At 47.2% G+C, this 19,565-nt stretch overlaps 1 protein-coding gene across 1 annotated transcript in view; it reads right to left on the reverse strand.

Moving 5' to 3' along the window:
* Positions 1–421, reverse strand: part of LOC140737582 (myeloid cell surface antigen CD33-like) — a 71,803-nt gene extending 71,382 nt beyond the window's left edge. The window contains exon 1 of the mRNA XM_073064062.1: positions 341–421. The gene's annotated coding sequence lies outside the window, so the exon portion shown is untranslated. The remainder of the gene's footprint in view (positions 1–340) is intronic.
* Between the last annotated feature and the right edge of the window lie 19,144 nt (positions 422–19,565).

The raw sequence follows: 19,565 nt of genomic DNA on the forward strand, positions 1-19,565 counted from the left end.
AGGGGGTCTGAGAGGAAATTATTTTCTGCCTGTTGATTACTGAATGCATTGCCAAAGGGGTTCCAGGCAGATACATTCAGTATGTTTAAGAGGCATTTGAACAGGCATGAGAATGGGAAGGAACAGAAGGATAAAGCGGGCAAAAGGGCAGAGGGGATGGCAGGAATGTGGTGGGTGTGGTGGATCTATTCCCGGATAAAGCCGAGAATTGAGATCCACAACCAAGTCCACCAATAAACACGATGTAGAGCCCCACAAAGTCCACCAATTATCAGACTCTGTATAATGTCTCACATCACCAGTTCTTGCCAGAGTTGGCTACAAGCATGGAATTACATACCCAGGATCAGTCCACTGCTCGTCTCCAGAGTTAATCAGACAGACACTTCAGGGGTCACTGCCCTCTCCTGCAGCAGCTTCACTGTGTGGATAAAATTGTTGAAGAGAACACTTTTAATCAAGAAAGGGAAACAAAATGAGGAAGTATTCACAAATGATTAACACATTCAATCCAACAGTAACATTATTTTTGCTTAACTGAGGGACTGATGCACTGTGGGATAGGACTCTCAGGCAGAGCCCTCCCTCTCTCTGTAACCCCACTCTGGACCACACACCCCTCCCTGTCTCTGCAACCCGACCCCCTCTGGACCAGTTGTCTCATCCAAATTTTAGAGTGCCTTGATCGATAAATAGGGATGATGAGGACAATCCAGCTGATAGTTTTGAAAAGGCAAGTGATGTGAGACCACGTCAGGATTGAAGGTGCAGCCCAGCTAGGTTAATTGGCCATTTTAAACCGTTCTGACTGAACAGCTATTCAGTAGCGTCTGAGAGGAACTGACGGGAATCTACGAATAGATTGTGGGTGTTGGGATCACCCCGTAAACTGTCAGATTTAGACTCGATGGGCCAAATGTCTCCAACGTCCTAAGGAGATACGGAACTGTAAACAGACTGGACTGATAGTTTGTTGAGCAACAGGAAAGAATTAAATCTGAAAATGTTATCTTTCAGAATGAATGGAAGTACAGAGTGGATCAGATCACTGAACAGTTCCCACAACCTATAGACTCACTTTCAAGGACTTTTCATCTCATGTTCTCGATATTTATTGTTTTTTTTCTCTTTTCTATTTGCACAGTTTGTTCTCTTTGCACACTAGTTGACTGTCCATCCTTTTGGGTGTGATCTTTCATTGATTCTATTGTGCTTCTTGGATTAACTGTGTATGCCCTCAAGAAATTCAATCTCAGGGTTGCATATGGTGACACATATATACTTTGATAATAAATTTATTTTAGTTTTGCCCTTTTGAAGTGCATTCTCTTTATGAACATATGTTAATGACGGAAAATTTTGCACTGGACAGAGTTTGCAAGCTGACAGGTGAAGCGAACTTGGAGAAGTGGTGGATCGAGAGGAGGATTGTGGGAGAATTCAAGGAGATAATTATAGTATGGGGAGGTAGCAGAGAAGGAACAAGTGTAAGCTTTTACTGAGAAAAGAGAAGTGCTAAATGCAGGGAGGAAGAAAGAAAAGAGGATGCAATTCTGCAAGCCTTGCTAGAAAGGGGAAAGATTCAGAGAAAATGTGCTTACATCATCACAGGGGGCAAGACAGGTGAAGAAGTGGTCAGAGAAATGTTTTGAATTGTGGCAGAAATGAGAGATGGCTTTAATGAGAGGGTGGTGAATCTGAGCAATTCATTGCTCCAGATGGGGTCGAAGTCATAGAATATATTCAAAGCAGAGGTTGTTAGGACCTTGATTAGTCAGGGTGTCAATGGTTACGGGAAGAAGGCAGGAGAATGGGGTTGAGAGGGTTAATAAATCAGACAGGATGGAATGGCGGAGCAGACTCAATGGGCCGAATGGTCTATTTCTGCTTCTCTGTCTTATGGACTTATGGTCACAGTGAAACATTCTGAAAACCTAGTACAGGGGTTGCAAACCTTTTTATGCCATGGACCCCGACCATTAACCAAGGGTCCACAGACCCCAGTGTTTAGTCTGGTCATCACATTTTGGGGAAATGTCAGTGTGTGCGGTAGAGATAAACTGAAATTATTCCAGATTGAGGGAGCTCAGTTCTGTGGGTTGAGAGGAGAACGATTCTGAGGGTTTCTCGTGATGAGGGTGGAGAAGTGAAAAAAGTGCAAAGAACTAGACACAAGGCTCAACTATCCTCAGTGGATAACTGCACACCCTCCAGCACACTCATACATCAAACCACCGGTTACACGTCCGCAGGGACAAGCAATAATTTTAACCTTCACAGTTTTGGGTTCAGTTTCAGCATGAACTTCCTTCTCTATTTGAATCATAGAAAGCATGTTGACCGGATGTATCACGGCTTGGTACAGTAACCGCTCTGTCTGTGACTGCAAGGAACTTCACATCACAGAAACAAGCCTCCCCTCCATGGCCTCTGCCTACACTTCCTGCTGCCTGAGTAAAGCAGCCAGCATTGTCAAAAACCCCACACACCCCGGACACTCTCACCTCTCCCCACCCCATCAAGTCAAGTCAAGTGTATTGTCATTTAATTATATACATATTTACCATCAAACGATCCGATGTTTCTCTGGACCAAGGTGTAAAGCACAGTAGTACACATAACATACATGCACAATAACTTAAATGTTAAAATCTACAGACGAATTAAGTATAAATAAACAAAGTAAATTTTATAAATTAAATATTTTAAGGCTCAGACAGATTTGCCGGTGACACATTGAATGCGATACGGCAGGGAGTTCAGAAGCCTCTCTGTACTCCAACTCATCATCGCTGTTGATGAGGCCAACCAATGTTGTGTCATCTGCAAACCAGAGGACACGGTTTGAGTCACGGGTCAGGACTGTGAATTCCAGTGGACTGGGCACACAGCCGTGGAGAGTACCCGAGCTCAGAGTAATGGGACTAGAGACATTGCTGTCTACATGGACTGATTGTGGCCTTTCTGTTAAGAAGTCCAGAATCCAGTTACGGAGGAAGGAGTTAAGACCTGGTGAAAATAGCTTCCCCGCTATCTCCTGAGGTATGATGGTGTTAAATGCCAAAATGAATTCTATAACAGCAGCCTGACATAGGAGACCCCTTTTTCCAATCGGGGCAGCACAGAGTGGAGGGCAGAGGTCACTGATCATCAGTGGATCAATTCAAGGGAAAGGCAAACTGGAAAGGGTCCAATGTGGCCGGGATTAAGGCTTTAATGCATTTCATGACCAGCCACTCCAAGCATTTCATAATGGTTGATGTTAATGGCACCGGACAATGGTCATTTTGACAGGTTACCGTCACCTTCTTTAGAACTGGAATGAAGGTTGCCATCTTGAAAACTGAGGGGACAATGAGCATTTCCAGAGAGATGTTGAATATATTCATCAGCACCTCAGTTGTCTGGCTGCGCAGTCTTTTGGAACCTGACCTGGTCTATTATTGGGCCCCACAGCTTTGTGTGAGTTGACTTGGCCAGGGTCTTCCTCACCTCAGCTTCTGCCAGATGGAGTGTCTGTTCCACTGGTGGGAGGGGTGCCTTCCTCACCTGCACTTTCCTCTGTGCATCAACCTGGGTTTAAAAGATATTCAGCCTGTCGAGGAGTGAGGTGTCCTGGTCACTGATGCAGAGTGTAGACTTGTGGCTTGTAATCCTCAGAATTCCATGAAACCACAGACCATAAGTTACAGGAGTAGTATTAGGCCTTTTGGCCCAGCAAATCTGCTCCGCCAATCAATCATGGCTGATTCCTTTTTCCCCTCCTCAGCCCCACTCCCTGATGCTCTCCCCGTAACCACTGATGTCGTGTCCAATCGAGAACCTATTAAACTCTGCCTGAAATACACCCGTCAACCTGGTCTCCACAGCTGCCTGTGGTAACAAAGTCTAATCATTCACCACCATCTGGCTAAAGAAATTTCTCCACATCTCTGTTTCAAATGGACTTCCCTCTATCCTGGTGCTGTGCCTTCTTGTCCTCAACTACCTCGCCATAGGAAACATCCTTTCCGCAGCTACTCTGCCTAGGCCTTTCAAAGTTCAAAAGGTTTCTAAGTGATGCCCTTTCATCCTTCTAAATTTTAATGAGTACAGACCCAGAGCTGTCAAATGTTCCTTGTATGATAACCCTTTCATTCATAGAATCATACTTGCGAACCTCCTCCAAACCCTCTCTAATGCTGGCACATCTTTTCTCAGATCAGAGCACAAAACCGTTCACAGTACTGAAGGTGAGGTCTCACCGGTGCCCTATAAAGCCTCAGCATCACATCCCTGCTCTTATGTTCTAGACGTCTTGAAATGAATGTGAACATTGCATTTGCCTTCCTCACCACCAACTCTACCTGCAAGTAAACCTGTGGGTATTCTACACAAGGATTCCCAATTTACTTGGCATCTCAGGTTTTGGATTTTGTCCAAGTTTAGAAAATAGACTGTACATTCATTTCTACTACCAATGTACATGACCATACATTTTCCAACATTGTATTTCATTTGAAACTTTCTTGCCAATTCTCCTAATCTGTCTAATGCCTTCTGTAGCCTCTCGACTTCCTCAAAACTACCTGCTCCTCCACCTATCGTCAAATCGCCTGCAAACTTTGCAAGAACTCTATCAAATCCATCATTCAAATGTTTGACATATAATGTACAAAGCATCGGTCCCAACACAAACCCGAATGGAAGACCACTTGAAGCAGCAGCCAACCAGGAAAGGTTCCTTTATTCCTAGTCTTTGCCTCCTGCCAATCAATCAGTGCTTTATCCATCTACAATCTTTCCTGCAATACCATGGATTCATAGCTCGTTAAGAGGCTTCATGTGTGGCTCCTTGTTAAAGGCCTTCTGAAAATCTAAGTGCACAATATCAACTGATTCTCCTTTGTCCAACCTGCTTGCTTATTCTGCATTCTGCATTCTGTTATTGCTTTACCTTGTTCTACTTCAATGCACTGTGTAATCTGATCTGTAGAAACAGTATGCAACACAAGCTTTTCAGTGTGTTGGTATATGAGACAATACAAACTGATTTCAGTACCAATGTTAGTTTTAAAATAGTTATGGATAAAGACAGTGCAGGACCACAGGCTTAAATCTGGAACTGGAGCAGGTTTGACTTGGAGAGCATCAGGCAGGATCTAGCTGGGGTCGACTGGTATGTGGAAGGCTTTTAGAAGGGCCATAACAAGAGTAAAGGGCAGCAAGTTCCTCTGAGAGTGAAGGGTAAATATCCAAGTTCAAATCTGAATCTGAATCAGGATTATTATCACTGACATATATCATCAGATGTGTTGTTTTGTGGCAACAGTACAGTGTAAAACAGAAGAAATATAGTAAAAATTAACAGATATGGTGGGGTAGTGTTCATGGGTTCATGGACTATTCAGAAACCTGATGGTAAAGGAGAAGAGGCTCTGACTAAAACGTTGAATGTGGGTCTACTCAATCTCCTGTACCTCCTCCTCAAAGGCAGCAATGAGAAGAGGACATGTCCTGAATGGTGAGGTTCCTTCATGATGGATGCTGCCCTCTTGAGGCATCACCTTTTGAAGATGTTCTCGATAGTGGGGATGGTTGTGCCTGTGATGGAGCTGGCTGAGTCTAGAACCCTCTGCAGCTTTTTACAACTTTGTGCATACCAGACGGTGATGCAACCAGTCAGAATGTTCTCCATGGTACATCTGTAGAAACTTGCTCGAGTGGTTGGTGACACTCCAACTCTCCTCAAACTCCTATTGAAGTATTTCTGTTCATCAACATCTCAGAGCTTTGTGTGAGGGAGCTGGGAAGAAAGGGAAAACTCCAGTTGTCCTCTGCCTTCACAAATCTTCCCATGGATTGTCGTGAGGCAAAAATCATCCCACTCTCTAAGGAGGGAGAGATAAAACAGGGAACTATAGAGCTCTCCGCCCAATGTGATGGACAATTCCGTGACCTCTGCCTGGTCACAAATATTCCATCATTTGCTGCTTCTTGCAATTTGAAAATGTTGTCATTGTAGCCAAGCTTCCATAATGTAACTCTCCATGGATTAATATGGCTCTCTGAGGTGGGTGGCTCTCTAACATGGGATATCAGACACCAAGGAAGATCTAAGCTACTCACACAAAATGCTGTGGGAACTCAGCAGGTCAGACAGCATCTGTGGAAATGAATAAACATTTCAGGCAAGACCCTTAATTAGGACTGTGAAGGAAGGGGTGAGAAGCTGGGGGAGAGGTTTACAATCTGGCAGGTGATAGGCAAGTCCAAGTGAGGGGGTAGATGGGTGAGTGGGGAAGAGTGAATGAAGTAAGAATCTGGGACGTGATAGGTGGAAGAGATGAAGAGAAAAAGGTGGAATCTAATAGAATAGAGTGGGCCACGGAAGAAAGGAAAGGTGGTGGGGAACGATAGCAAGGTATTGGACAGGTCATGCGGGTGGGGGAGGGAAAGAGAAGTGGCTTAGAGGGCCACCAGTATGTGTAATGAGGAATACAACTAAAAAGCAGAGGTGGGGGGAGACAGAGGGGAATGGTTACCAGAAGTTAGAGAAGGGCAACACGGTATCATAGTGTCAGCATAGCATATTACAGCACCAGTACCTGGGGGTCAGTCCGTGCTGCTGTCTGTAAGGAGACTGTATGTCCACTCTGTGACCTCATGGGCTTCCTCTGAGTGCTCTGGTTTCCTCCCACAAAGACGTTCAGGTGAGGGTGAGTAAGTTGTGGGTATGTGATGTTGGTGACTCTCGCGGGCTGCCCCCAGCACAATCCTTGGACTGTGTTGGTCATTGACACAATGGAATATTTTGATGTTTTGATGTACAAGTGACAAATAATCTTCATTTTGAGAAAGTTATGCTCAAGCCATCAGATTGGAATATGAGGTGTTGCTCCTGAAACCTGAATTTGGCCTCGAGCCATGGACAGACATGTCGGTGTGGAATGGGAAGTATGAAAAGGAGGATACAAAGAAGGCAATCGCTTCTCCATCACTTTCCACTACCTGGGGATGCCCCCAAAACCTGACAGCCAATGACGAATGCTTGATGTGTGGGCACTGGGAACCACAGAAGCCAATGTGCACACACCTCAGTCACCACATGAACTGCAGCAGTTCATGGTAGTGGGACAACTCTACCTTCCTGTTAGGTCAGAACCCACATACTGAATAAGAAGAGAACACATCGGCGATTGTGGACCCAATTGATTTCAGTGGCCTCTATTTCCCTGTGCTCTGATTGGTCAGAAATACACTCGGGGTACCTCCTGTATCAAATAGAGTGACCACTGAGTGTATGTTCATCATCTTCTGCTGCTGTAGCCCATACACACAAGGTTTTATATGTCGTGCATTCAGAGATGCTCTTCCCCAAGCCACAGTTGTAATTTCTCTCATTAAGAAGACATTTTACCCACAGAACGGCCTCTCACTGGATTTTTTTGTTTTGTTTTTCACATCTTCTCTGTAAACTCGAGAGTCTGTTGTACATGAATATCCCAAGAGAGCAGCAGATTCTGATACTCAAACCATCCCATCTAGCACCAAAAATCATTCCACGGTCAGAGTCACTTCGATCACATTTGAATTGAACCACACATTGCTCTGCGATGAACCCGATCACAAGCTGTATCGGCCCTTGCCCTTCCCTTGGATAACATCGGTAGCATGGAGAAGGGAGATTTGCAGCATGGGCAGCTGCCGGTCTCCCATACAACCCTGCTTGGAAACTGTCCAAGGTGCAAATCCATAGTATCTCGAGACTAACGGATGCCTACATAAGTCACACAAAATGCTGGAGGAACACAGCAGGCCAGACAGCAACTATAAGGAGAAGCATTGTCGACGTTTCGGGCTGAGACCCTTCATCAGGACCTCGGCCCGAAACATCGACAGTGCTTCTCCTTATAGATGCTGCCTGGCCTGCTGTGTCCCGCCAGCATTTTGTGTGTGTTGGTTGAATTTCCAGCATCTGCAGATTTCCTCATGCTTGCCTACATAAGTGTTGTTTACACTTGAAAACTGTGATCTCACAGACTATATTCTTTACTGCGATCTCACAGACTGTATTCTTTACTATGATCTCACGGACTGTATTCATTACTGTGATCTCACAGACTGTATTCTTTACTGCGATCTCACAGATTGTATTCTTTACTATGATCTCGCAGACTGTATTCTTTACTGCGATCTCACAGACTGTATTCTTTACTGCGATCTCACAGACTGTATTCTTTACTGCGATCTCACAGACTGCATTCTTTACTGTGATCTCACAGACAGTATTCTTTACTGTGATCTCACAGACTGTATTCTTTACTGCGATCTCACGGACTGTATTCTTTACTGAGATCTCACGGACTGTATTCTTTACTGTGATCTCATGGACTGTATTCTTTACTGTGATCTCACAGACTGTATTCTTTACTGCGTTCTCACGGATTGTATTCTTTACTGCGATCTCACGGACTGTATTCTTTACTGCGTTCTCACGGATTGTATTCTTTACTGCGATCTCACGGACTGTATTCTTTACTGTGATCTCACGGACTGTATTCTTTACTGTGATCTCACAGACTGTATTCTTTACTGTGAACTCACAGACTGTATTCTTCAATGCGATCTCACAGACAGTATTCTTTACTGTGATCTCATAGACTGTATTCTTTACTGTGATCTCATGGACTGTATTCTTTACTGCGTTCTCACGGACTGTATTCTTTACTGCAATCTCACAGACTGTATTCTTTACTGTGTCCTCACAGACTGTATTCTTTACTGTGATCTCACGGACTGTATTCTTCACTGTGGTCTCACAGACTTAAGAATGAAAATTGGAGAGCCTGAAGGGCCATTGGAAGGCCTTGGGGGATAGGATTAAGGAAAACCCCAAGACATTCTACAAATATGTGAAGAGCAAGAGGATAAGATGTGAGAGAATCGGACCAATCAAGTGTGACAGTGGAAAAGTGTGTATGGAACCAGAGGAGATAGCAGAGATACTTAATGAATACTTTCCTTCAGTATTCACTAAGGAAAAGTATCTTGGTGATTGTTGGGATGACTTGCAGCAGACTGAAAAGCTTGAACATGTAGATATTAAGAGGATGCACTGGAGGTTTTAGAAAGCACCAAGTTGGATAAGTCACCAGGACCGGATGGGATGTACCCCAGGCTACTGTGGGAAGCGAGGGAGGAGTTTGCTGAGCATCTGGCATTGATCGGTGCATCATCACTGAAGACGGGAGAGGTTCTGGAGGATGGGAGGGTTGCAGATGTTGCTCCCTTATTCAGGAAAGGGAGCAGAAATAGCCCAGGAAATCATAGACCAGTGAGTCTTACTTCAGTGGTTGGTAAGTTGATGGAGATGATCCTGAGAGGCAAGATTTATGAACATTTGGAGAGGCATAATATGATCAGGAATGGTCAGCATGGCTTTGTCAAAGGCAGGTCGTGCCGATTGATTTATTTGAGGATCTGTCTAAACACATTGCTGAAGGTAGTGCCATAGATGTAGTGTACATATATAGATTTTAGTAAGGGATTTGATAAGGTACACCATGCAAGGCTTATTGAGAAAGCAAGGAGGCCTGGGATCCAAGGAGACATTGCTTTGTGGATCCAGAACTGGCTTGCCCACAGAAGGCAAAGTGTGTTTGTAGATGGGTCATATTCTGCATGGAGGCTGGTGACCAGTGGTGTACCTTAGGAATCTGTTCTGGGACCCCTATTCTTTGTGATTTTCATAAATGACCTGGATGAGGAAGTGGAGGGATGGGTTAGTAAATTTCATGATGACACAAAGGTTGGGGGTGTTGTGGACAGTGTGGAGTGCTGTCAGAGGTTACAGCGTCACATTGGTAGGATGCAAAACTGGGCTGAGATGTGACAGATAGAGTTCAAGCCAAATAAATGTAGTTCATTTTCAAATATGATGGCCGAATATCGTACTAACAGTAAGATTCTTGGCAATGTGGAGGATCAGAGGGATATAGGGGTCCAAGTCCATAGGAGACTCAAAGCTGCTGCGCAGGTTGACTCTGTCATTAAGAAGGCATATGGAGCATTGGTCTTCAATCGTGGGATTGAGTTCAGGAGCCGGGAGGTAATGTTGCAGCTATATAGGGCCCTGGTCGGACCCCACTTGGAGTACTGTGCTCAATTCTAGTTGCCTCACTACGGAAAGGACATGGAAACCATAGGATGAGTGCAGAGGAGATTTACAAGGATGTTGCCTCGATTGGGAAGCATGCCTTATGAGAATTGGTTGAGTGAACTCGGCCATTTCTCCTTGGAGTGACAGTGGATGAGAGGTGACCTGATATGAGTGTACAAGATAATGAGAGGCATTGATTGTATGGATAGTCAGAGGCTTTTACCCAGGGCTGAATTGGCTAGCACGAGAGGGCATAGTTTTAAGGTGCTTGGAAGTAGGTATAGAAAAGATGACAGGGTTAAATTTTTTAAGCAGAGAATGGTGAGTGCATGGGAATGAGCTGCCAGCGGCCGTGGTGGAGGCGGAAACATTAGGGTCTTTTACGAGACTCTGGATGGGCACATGAAGCTTAGAAAAATAGAGGGCTATGGGTAAGCCTAGGTAGTTCTAAGGTAAGGACAAGTTCGGCACAGCTTTGTGGACCAAAGGGCCTGTATTGTGCTGTAGGTTTTCTATCTTGCTATGTACTCTTTACTGCAATCTCACAGACTGAATTCTTTATTGTGATTTCACAGATTGTATTCTGTACTCTGTGATTTCACAGTAGAAAATTCCAATAGCTAGACACCTTGTTTCATATTTGTACAAGGTAAGAAAGTTAGCAGGTCCCTGTCAAACCCTACAAAATTTAGTGATGCACCAGATAAACCATTCTAATGGCTTGGGTTGGCAACGGTTTGGCCCATGATCACAAGAAACTGCCAAGAGTTGTGGACATACAGTAGCTCAGCTCATCTCCGAAACTACCTTTCCCTCCATGGATTCGGTCTACACTTCCTACTGACTCAGTAATCAAGGACCCCACCCTCCTTGGACATACTCTTTTATAGCCCCTTCCATTGGGTGGGAGAGATGAAAGCCTTAAACACGTACAGTATCAAAAGCTTCAAAGGCAGATTCTATCTCACCTTTGTAATAAGATTAAATAGTTCCTCAGCTGTTACACCTTATTCTGAATTGTTATTGTTTTACCTTGTTTTGCCTTGATGCACTGTGTAAGAATTTAATCTTTTTCAACAAGCTTTTCCCTGTATCTCGGCACATGTGACAATAGTAAACCAATACCAATACACGAGGATCCCATTCTATTCTCCCACTTTCCCAACGACTACCCCCACCCTCAGATTCTACCGCTCACACACACTCTGTCCAATCCCAATTGCAACTCCACAGTGAACTGAGCAGTCCATTCGTACACAGAGCAAGACCAGACAATATTCAGATACCAGAGACGGCAGACGCTGGGATATGGAGCACTCGCCATCTGCTGGAGAATTTAGCGAGTCCAGCAACATGTGTGGTGGGGAAGGAATGGTCAACGTCTCACGTCCAGACCCTGTATCAGAACTCAGAGTGGACGGAGAGAGAGTACTCAGGGTGAATGGGGTGGTCGGATCCAGAGGTGGTTAAGAAGATTGGCTTTATTTGTCAAATGTACATTGAAACATGCAGTGAAATGCGTCATTCCCGTCAATGAGTAACACCGTCCGAGGATGTACTGGGGCAGCCCGCAAGAGTCGCCATGCTTCTACCGTCAGCATAAAATGCCCACAACTTACAAACCCGAACTCGTGAGTCACAGGAATGTTGGAGCAAAACTGGAGCACACGGAGGAAGCCCACACGGTTACGGGGAGAACATAAAAATTACTTTCCGCGGCGGAAATTGCACCCCCCCCCATAAGTGATTGGAAGGGAGGTGGTGAGAGAGTGGTTGGTGATGGGAAGTGAGACTTTAGCGGAAGTGGCATGTAGATTCTGTACAAAGGAAACGCTGAGAATTACACGTCCGATTCTGCCTACTCCAATTGAATGAGTAATTAGACTTTCCCTTTTCAGCTGAACCCACTCCCCTTCCAATCCAACTCCAGTCTGTCTATTTTTGCTCTCTTCCCTCTCCACCAGGCAGTCAGCCCAGTCAGAACCTCCACTGTGCGTCTCCAAGACTCATGGATAGGTATCTTAGCCAACTTCAGGATTAGAATAATGAGGACATCGTCTTCCCTCCCTTCTCCCCTCTTTACTGGATGACCAAAGCTAACTAGGTTGGGGTAAAATGCATCCAGAAAGTGAGAAACAGCCCCGGAGATGTTTGAATAGGGGCTTCAGCCTCGCACACCCCCTGTTTATGTGGTACACGGTCTCTTCCAGCCTGTGGAATTGATGGGTGGCCGGGAGATCCGTGTAGAAAGTGATGAACTTGTTGCAGAGCACAGCTCTATAGAGCACCCTGTACCCCAGGTCCCTGGTGTACATGGGAAGGGCACCCCCGTAAATAAACGTCCACTGGGGACATGGCCACTCACCGCACCTGCCTCCACTCTCAGGTGGAAAAACTGACCGCGCTGCGTGTTAGGCCGCCGCGTATTTTTTTGGGAGGTTTATTTTGGTGTAATATGTTTATTACAAATTTTGTTCTACAATACAATCGGGAGTCTCGGATGGCATGTTGCCTCCCTAGTGCCGGGGTCCGAGACATCTCAGATCGGGTGCAGGTTATTCTCGAGAGGGAGGGCAAGAACCCAGATGTTGTGGTCCATGTAGGGACCAACGACGTGGGTAGGATGAGTGAGGGGATCCTGCGTAGGGAGTTCAGGGAGTTAGGTGCGAAGCTGAAGAGCAGGACCTCCAGGGTAACAATCTCAGGATTGCTACCTGTGCCACGTACGAGTGAGGCAAGGAACAGGAGGATTATAAAGGTTAATATGTGGCTGAGAGGATGGTGCAGGAGGGAGGGCTTCAGGTTTGTAGATAATTGGGCCTTGTTCCAGGGAAGGTGGGATCTGTTCCGAAGGGACGGTTTACACCTGAACTGGAGCGGTACTAACATTCTTGCAGGGAAGTTTGCTAGAGCTTCTTGGGGGGGTTTAAACTAAATTTGCAGGGGGCGGGGATCCAGAATGTGAGAGAGGATAGCGAGAGGAAGAATAAAGGACAGGTGGGGACTACACGGTTCCGGAATATTAAGTGTGTAGTAGAGGAAGGTGGGGCGGAACAAGTGATAAGGAGGACTCATGAACAGAGGGATGGTCTGACGGAACATGGAGTTAAATGTGTTGAAAGAATAAGTAAATGTAGGAAGGACAACAAAATTCTAGGGGCGTATAGCCTGATGGGAGTTTGGGGAGCTGGGTTAAGCACAATAGGCAGCGATTCAAACAGAGAGAGGAGAAATGGGTTAAAAATTCTATATCTGAATGCACGAAGTGTCAGGAATAAGGCGGATGAGCTTGAAGCCCAGGTGTGAATGGGTAACTATGATGTTGTTGGGATAAGGGAGACATGCCTGCAGGGAGATCAGACCTGGGAAATGAATGTACAAGGGTATACGTGCTATCCTAGGGACAGAAATGTGGGCAGAGGGGGTGGGGTGGCCCTGTTGGTGAGGAATGAGATTCAGTCCTTTGCAAGGGGGTCATAGGGTCAGGAGAAGTAGAGTCTGTTTGGATAGAACTGAGGAACAGTAAGGGCAAAAGGACCCAAATGGGTGTTGTCTACAGGCCACCAAACAGTAGCATGGATATTGGGTGCAAGTTGAATAGGGAGTTAACATTGGCATGTGGCAAAGGTAATGTCGCAGTAGTTATGGGGGATTTCAACATGCAGGTGAACTGGGAGAATCAGGTTGGTGCTGGACCACAGGATAGGGAGTTTGTAGAGTGCCTACGGGATGCATTCTTGGAACAGCTTGTACGAGAGCCGACCAGGGACAAGACTATTCTGGATTTCGTGTTATGTAATGAACAGGATTTGATAAGCGATCTCGCAGTAAAGGAGCCATTAGGATATGACAATATGATAAGCTTTTATCTGCAATTTGAGAAGGATAAGGGCAGCTCGGAGGTGTCAGTGTTGCAGATGAACAGGGGAAACTATGGAGCCATGAAGGAGGAGCTGGCCAAAGTTGACTGGACGGATAGCCTAGCAGAAAAGACAGTGGAACAGCAATGGCAGGTATTCTTGGGAATAATGCACAAGGTGCAAAATCAGTTCATCCCCCAGAGAAGGAAGGATTCAAAGGGGGGAAAGGGGCCTCAGTGGTTGACAAAGGAAGTCAGAGACTGCATAGCATTAAAAAAAAGGAAATATGACAGAGCTAAGGTGAGTGGGAGGATAGATGATTGGGAAGTTTTTAAGGAACAACAGAACTTAACTAAAAAGACAATACGGGAAGAAAAAATGAGGTACGAACGCAAGCTAGCCAGGGATATAAAGGAGGATAGCAAAAGCTTTTTTAGGTATGTGAAGAGAAAGAAGATAGTTAAGAACAATGTTGGGTCCTTGAAGAATGAATTGGGTGAAATTGTTATTACAGGGCACCGGAATATGCAGCACCCTCCACCCCAGGTCCGCGATGTACATGGGAAAGACACCTCCGTAAAAGGACTTCCCCTGGGGAGACCCTCCTCTTTCGCAAGTGGGAAATCCGACCGCCGCTGAGCGTTTGTACGCCGTAAGGGTTTGTTCATTTTTACAAAAAATAACATTTGTTATAAATTCAAACCACAACAGTCACTTTACAAACAGAACCAGGCAAATCGTGACTAATTCCCCATCCTCATTGATGGAAGCAGTTTCTCGTGCATTGTCCTGGCGGGACAGAAGAGGCAGAAGCTCTGCCCATTGACAGTGGTTGGGATTTGAATCCACGCCTCCCCGGTCACTGAACCCTTAACCCAGCGATTTTGAGCACAATTCCACCCAGCTCGGTACAACTGTTTGCTGTCAAGCGCTGGGCTGCACTTTCGGGTGAAGTAGAGGTTGTGCCGCATGGGGGTCGGGGGGAAGGGGAACCACAGACGCTCGATTCATACACAAGCAAACCCAAGTCTCTCTGCAGAGCAGCATACTGCAATTTATTACCGTTTAAATAATAATCTGCTCTTCCATTTTCCCTTCCAAATTTGAAGAGCTCGGAGTTACCATCTGCCAGACCCTTACCCACCCACTTAACCCATCGATATCTCTCTGCAGACTCTCCGTATCTTCTGCACAATTTACTTTTCAACTCAATTTACTATCATCGGCAAACTTAAATACACTACACTCGGTCCTCCCTTCCAGATTCACGATGTAGTACAGACCCTGTAACTTACTTCTTGTCTCCATTATTTTATCCATGTGTATGTCTGAGAGTCTTTTAAATGTCGCTCATGTATCTGCCTCTACTACCGCCCCTGGCAGTGCGTTCCACGCACCTAACACCCTCTGTGTAAAATAAACTACCCGTGACATTTACTAAATATTTCTCCAATATAATTAAAATTATGCACCCCCGTATCAGCCAAATACGAGGAAAATAGAAAAACAAGTATAACCGGTGTTCGTTGTATCTTAGGGGAGCGGTGGCCCTATTGTGACGGGAACAACCGCCGAGTGACCGTCCGATGTTCGGAGATCTCTGTTGCGCAGCAGCCTGCTCCACCTAACCCACCACCGTCCCGCCTCGCTCCCGAAGCAGCTCGGAAGGCGGCTCCGACACGGAGATGCCACGCTCCAGCCTGGCGCCCGTGCTAATCCTACTCGCCGTATTGCCGAACCGGGGACGCGCCTGTGTGACCTGTGACCGGAGGCTGTGGTCCAAGTTTCGGGAGATGATGGACCACTGCCTGGTGGTAGCGAACGAGCAAGAATGTTCTTCACGGCTGAATCCTCTCGTCAGCTACACCAGGAACTTCAAGATGGGTAAACACAAGAGATCGTGGAGACGCTGGAAATCATGAGCAACACACGGAAAACGCTGGAGAAACTCAGCAGGTCAGGCAGCATCTATGGAAATGAATAAACAGTCGACGTTTCGGGCCGAGACCCTTCTTCAAAGCTGGAACGGAATGGGGGTAGAAGCCTCCTGGCACTTACCCTGCAAGCATGACTTGCTACACCTCCACCCTCACCACCCTCCAGGGTCCCAAATAGTCCTTCCAGGTGAGGCAACACTTCACCTCGAGTCTGTTAGTGCCGTCCTCTGTATCCGATGCTCCTGGTGTGACCTCCTCCACATCGGTGAGTCTGGACACAAATCTGGTGACCGCTATGTCCGCTGCAAATGGCATGATTTCCCGGTGGCCCCCATTTCAATTCTGTTTCCCATTCACAAATGAGTGGCTGTACATGGCTTCCTCTGCTGACACGACGAGTCTAAACTAGGATTGAAAAAACAACACCCCATTTTCCATTGGTTAGCCTCCAACACAATGACATGAATATCGATTTCTCTAAAATCCAGTAAATTCTCTCCCCCGCCCCCTTCCATTTTCTATTCCACATTCTGGTTATCATCTCACCTTTTCTCCTCGCCTGCCCACCAACACCTTCTGGTTCTCCTCCTTCTCTTTATTACACGGTCTAGTCTCCTCCCCCTTTCAGATTCCTTCTTCAACTATCACCTCCCAGCTTCTCACTTCATCTCCCTCCCCCCTTCACTCACCACCTTTTCCTTCACCTGATTTCCCCTATTATCTGCCAGCTTGTACTCCACCTGCCCCCCCCCCCCCCCCCCACCCAGCTACCTTCCTATTCTGGTATCTGGCCTCTTCCTTTCCTGTCCTGGCGAAGGGTCTCCAATCGAAACGTCGAATGTTTATTTCTCTCCAGAGATGTTGCTTTACACGCTGAATACCTCCAGCAATTTCTGTCTTCAAGATGGGTAAAAGCTCCCAGCGTGGAGATGGGACAGTGGCAATGGGGGAAGGATGAAGGCGAGAAGAGGGGCGGTTTAACGGGTCAACTCCACAACTCGAGAGCTACTGTGGTCATAATCCGGCCAGACATCTCCCTAGTGATAGTGAGAAGGGGGCAACATGCTGTGATATTGAGGGTGCGGGGTGGGCACTGAAGGAGGGATAGTGATGAGGGTGTATTGGGGGAGAGGGTGAGGAGGGAGCGCCGTAGGAGAGGCGGTGAGGAGTAAGTGCTGTGGGTAGGTCGATTTTGGGAGCCCTGTGGGACGGTCGGTGAAGAGGGACCATTGTGGGAGGGTGTGGTGAGATGGGAGCACTGTGGGAGGGATGGTGAGATATGAGTCCTGTGGGACGGGCGGTGAGGAGGGGACGCTGAGCTATTAAAGTTCAGTTAGGGTCGGGTGTGTGCCTGAGTGCAGTACACTGAGTATGTGCCCTGGCAAGAGTCAGGCTGTCCTGGAGGAAGGTTAAACCGGTGTTTGGTTGAGATACAGTAGTCACTGCTCTGGAATTAATGTCACCACAGTTATGACCCAATCTGTCTCTTCCTCCCGTTAGTGTACACAGAGACAATGATTTATTCATTCCTGGAGCTGATGGATTTGATTTGTCCTTTCATGTTTACCTGGGGTAAGTTGTGGTTCTAGATATAGTGCTCGGTCTTGTCAAGGAAAGGGGCTACACGTCTGGTAATCAGCTCCATATGACTGGAAAGTAGAATTGTTCGCTCACACAGAGTCTCCATATCTCTGGGTCAGACCCACACTGGGAGCACAGTGTACATTTCCAGTCTCCGTATCCCTGGGTCAGACCCACACCGGGAGCACCGTCCACAGTTCCAGTCTCCGTATCCCTGGGTCAGACCCACACTGGGAGCACCGTCCACAGTTCCATTCTCCGTATCCCTGGGTCAGACCCACACCGGGAGCACAGTGTACATTTCCAGTCTCCGTATCCCTGGGTCAGACCCACACCAGGAGCACCGTACACAGTTCCAGTCTCCGTATCCCTGGGTCAGACCCACACCGGGAGCACCGTGCACAGTTCCAGTCTCCGTATCCCTGGGTCAGACCCACACCGGGAGCATAATGTACATTTCCAGTCTCATATCCCCGGGTCAGACCCACACCGGGAGCACCGTGCACAGTTCCAGTCTCATATCCCTGGGTCAGACCCACACCGGGAGCACCGTGCATAGTTCCAGTCTCCGTATCCCTGGGTCAGACCCACACCGGGAGCACCGTGCATAGTTCCAGTCTCCGTATCCCTGGGTCAGACCCACACCGGGAGCACCGTGCACAATTCCAGTCTCATATCCCTGGGTCAGACCCACACCGGGAGCACCGTGCATAGTTCCAGTCTCCGTATCCCTGGGTCAGACCCACACCGGGAGCACCGTGCACAGTTCCAGTCTCATATCCCTGGATCAGACCCACACCGGGAGCACCGTGCACGGTTCCAGTCTCCGTATCCCTGGGTCAGACCACGCCGGAAAGTCTCCCCGAGCAAGTGGACTGCAGTGAGGAGGGAGCACCGCGCTACAGGAGGGGAAGAGGAGGAAACGCCACATTGTGGAAGGGAACTCCAAGACGTTCCTCACTCTTCCGTTCCCACTCAGAGACAGATAGTGAACATCGACACAGACAGCGAAATGCGTCCCTTGCGTCATCGTTTGCGATGTCCTGGGGCAGCTCACGAGCGCCGCTACGCGCCCGGTGCCAGCATAGCATTCACACAATTTACTCATTTTAATCCTCCCATCCAGGGAATGTGGGGAAACTAGATGAAACCCCCGGTTTGTAGCTACAAACTCCTTGCAGTCAGCGGCAGGAATCGAACCTCGGTGAAGTCTATTGTCATTCAACCAGATAAATGTTTACTGCGGAACGAGCCCCGGTTCTGCTTCATCGGATCTGAACCCCGGGACTCTCTCCACCCCTGATCCCCGGGACTCTCTCCACCCCTGATCCCCGGGACTCCCTCCACCCCTGATCCCCGGGACTCCCTCCACCCCTGATCCCCGGGACTCCCTCCACCCCTGATCCCCAAGCGGACTGCAGAGGAACGATAGTGCGGGCCTGTCCATTGAGGGGCAGATCCAACACTGTACATTGGGGTCTTGTTGTTCTGTCCTCTTGGAGTTCTATATGTACTGATGTTTGTTCGCAGAGAGATGTATGAAAGACTGGAGTTTAACAATGTTATTCTCTCTCTGCAGGCTATGAACCGTTAGATATGTCGCATGCCTTTACTCAGATGAAATTGAAGGAAGGTCAGACAGAATTCTTTTCCTGAGATCATATCAACAATTCCTGTAAATTAGTGTTTTAATTCCCCGTGAAAATTGAAATTCATCTATGGATGGTCTGACCCAGTTAGGAGGAAAGTGTAGGGGGGATACTGGGCTGTGGGAGGGATGGTGACGGATTGTGTGACAGCGGAATGTGCTGTGAGGCGGGAGCGCTCATCCCAGTGACAGAGTTCCTCTTGTCCTTACCTACAACCCCATGAGCCTTTGCATCCAACACATCATTCTCCGCAAGCGATGCAAGCGGCCAAAGTGCTGCAGCTGTCCATCACCTCCTCCCTCACCTCCATTCAGAGCCCCAAACACTCCTTCAAGGTGAGAGAACACTTCACCTCTGAATTTGCTGGGGGTGTCTATTATGTCCTCTGCTCCCGATG

This window comes from Hemitrygon akajei, chromosome 1, assembly GCF_048418815.1.
Source record: "Hemitrygon akajei chromosome 1, sHemAka1.3, whole genome shotgun sequence".
Classification (NCBI taxonomy): Eukaryota; Metazoa; Chordata; class Chondrichthyes; order Myliobatiformes; family Dasyatidae; genus Hemitrygon; species Hemitrygon akajei.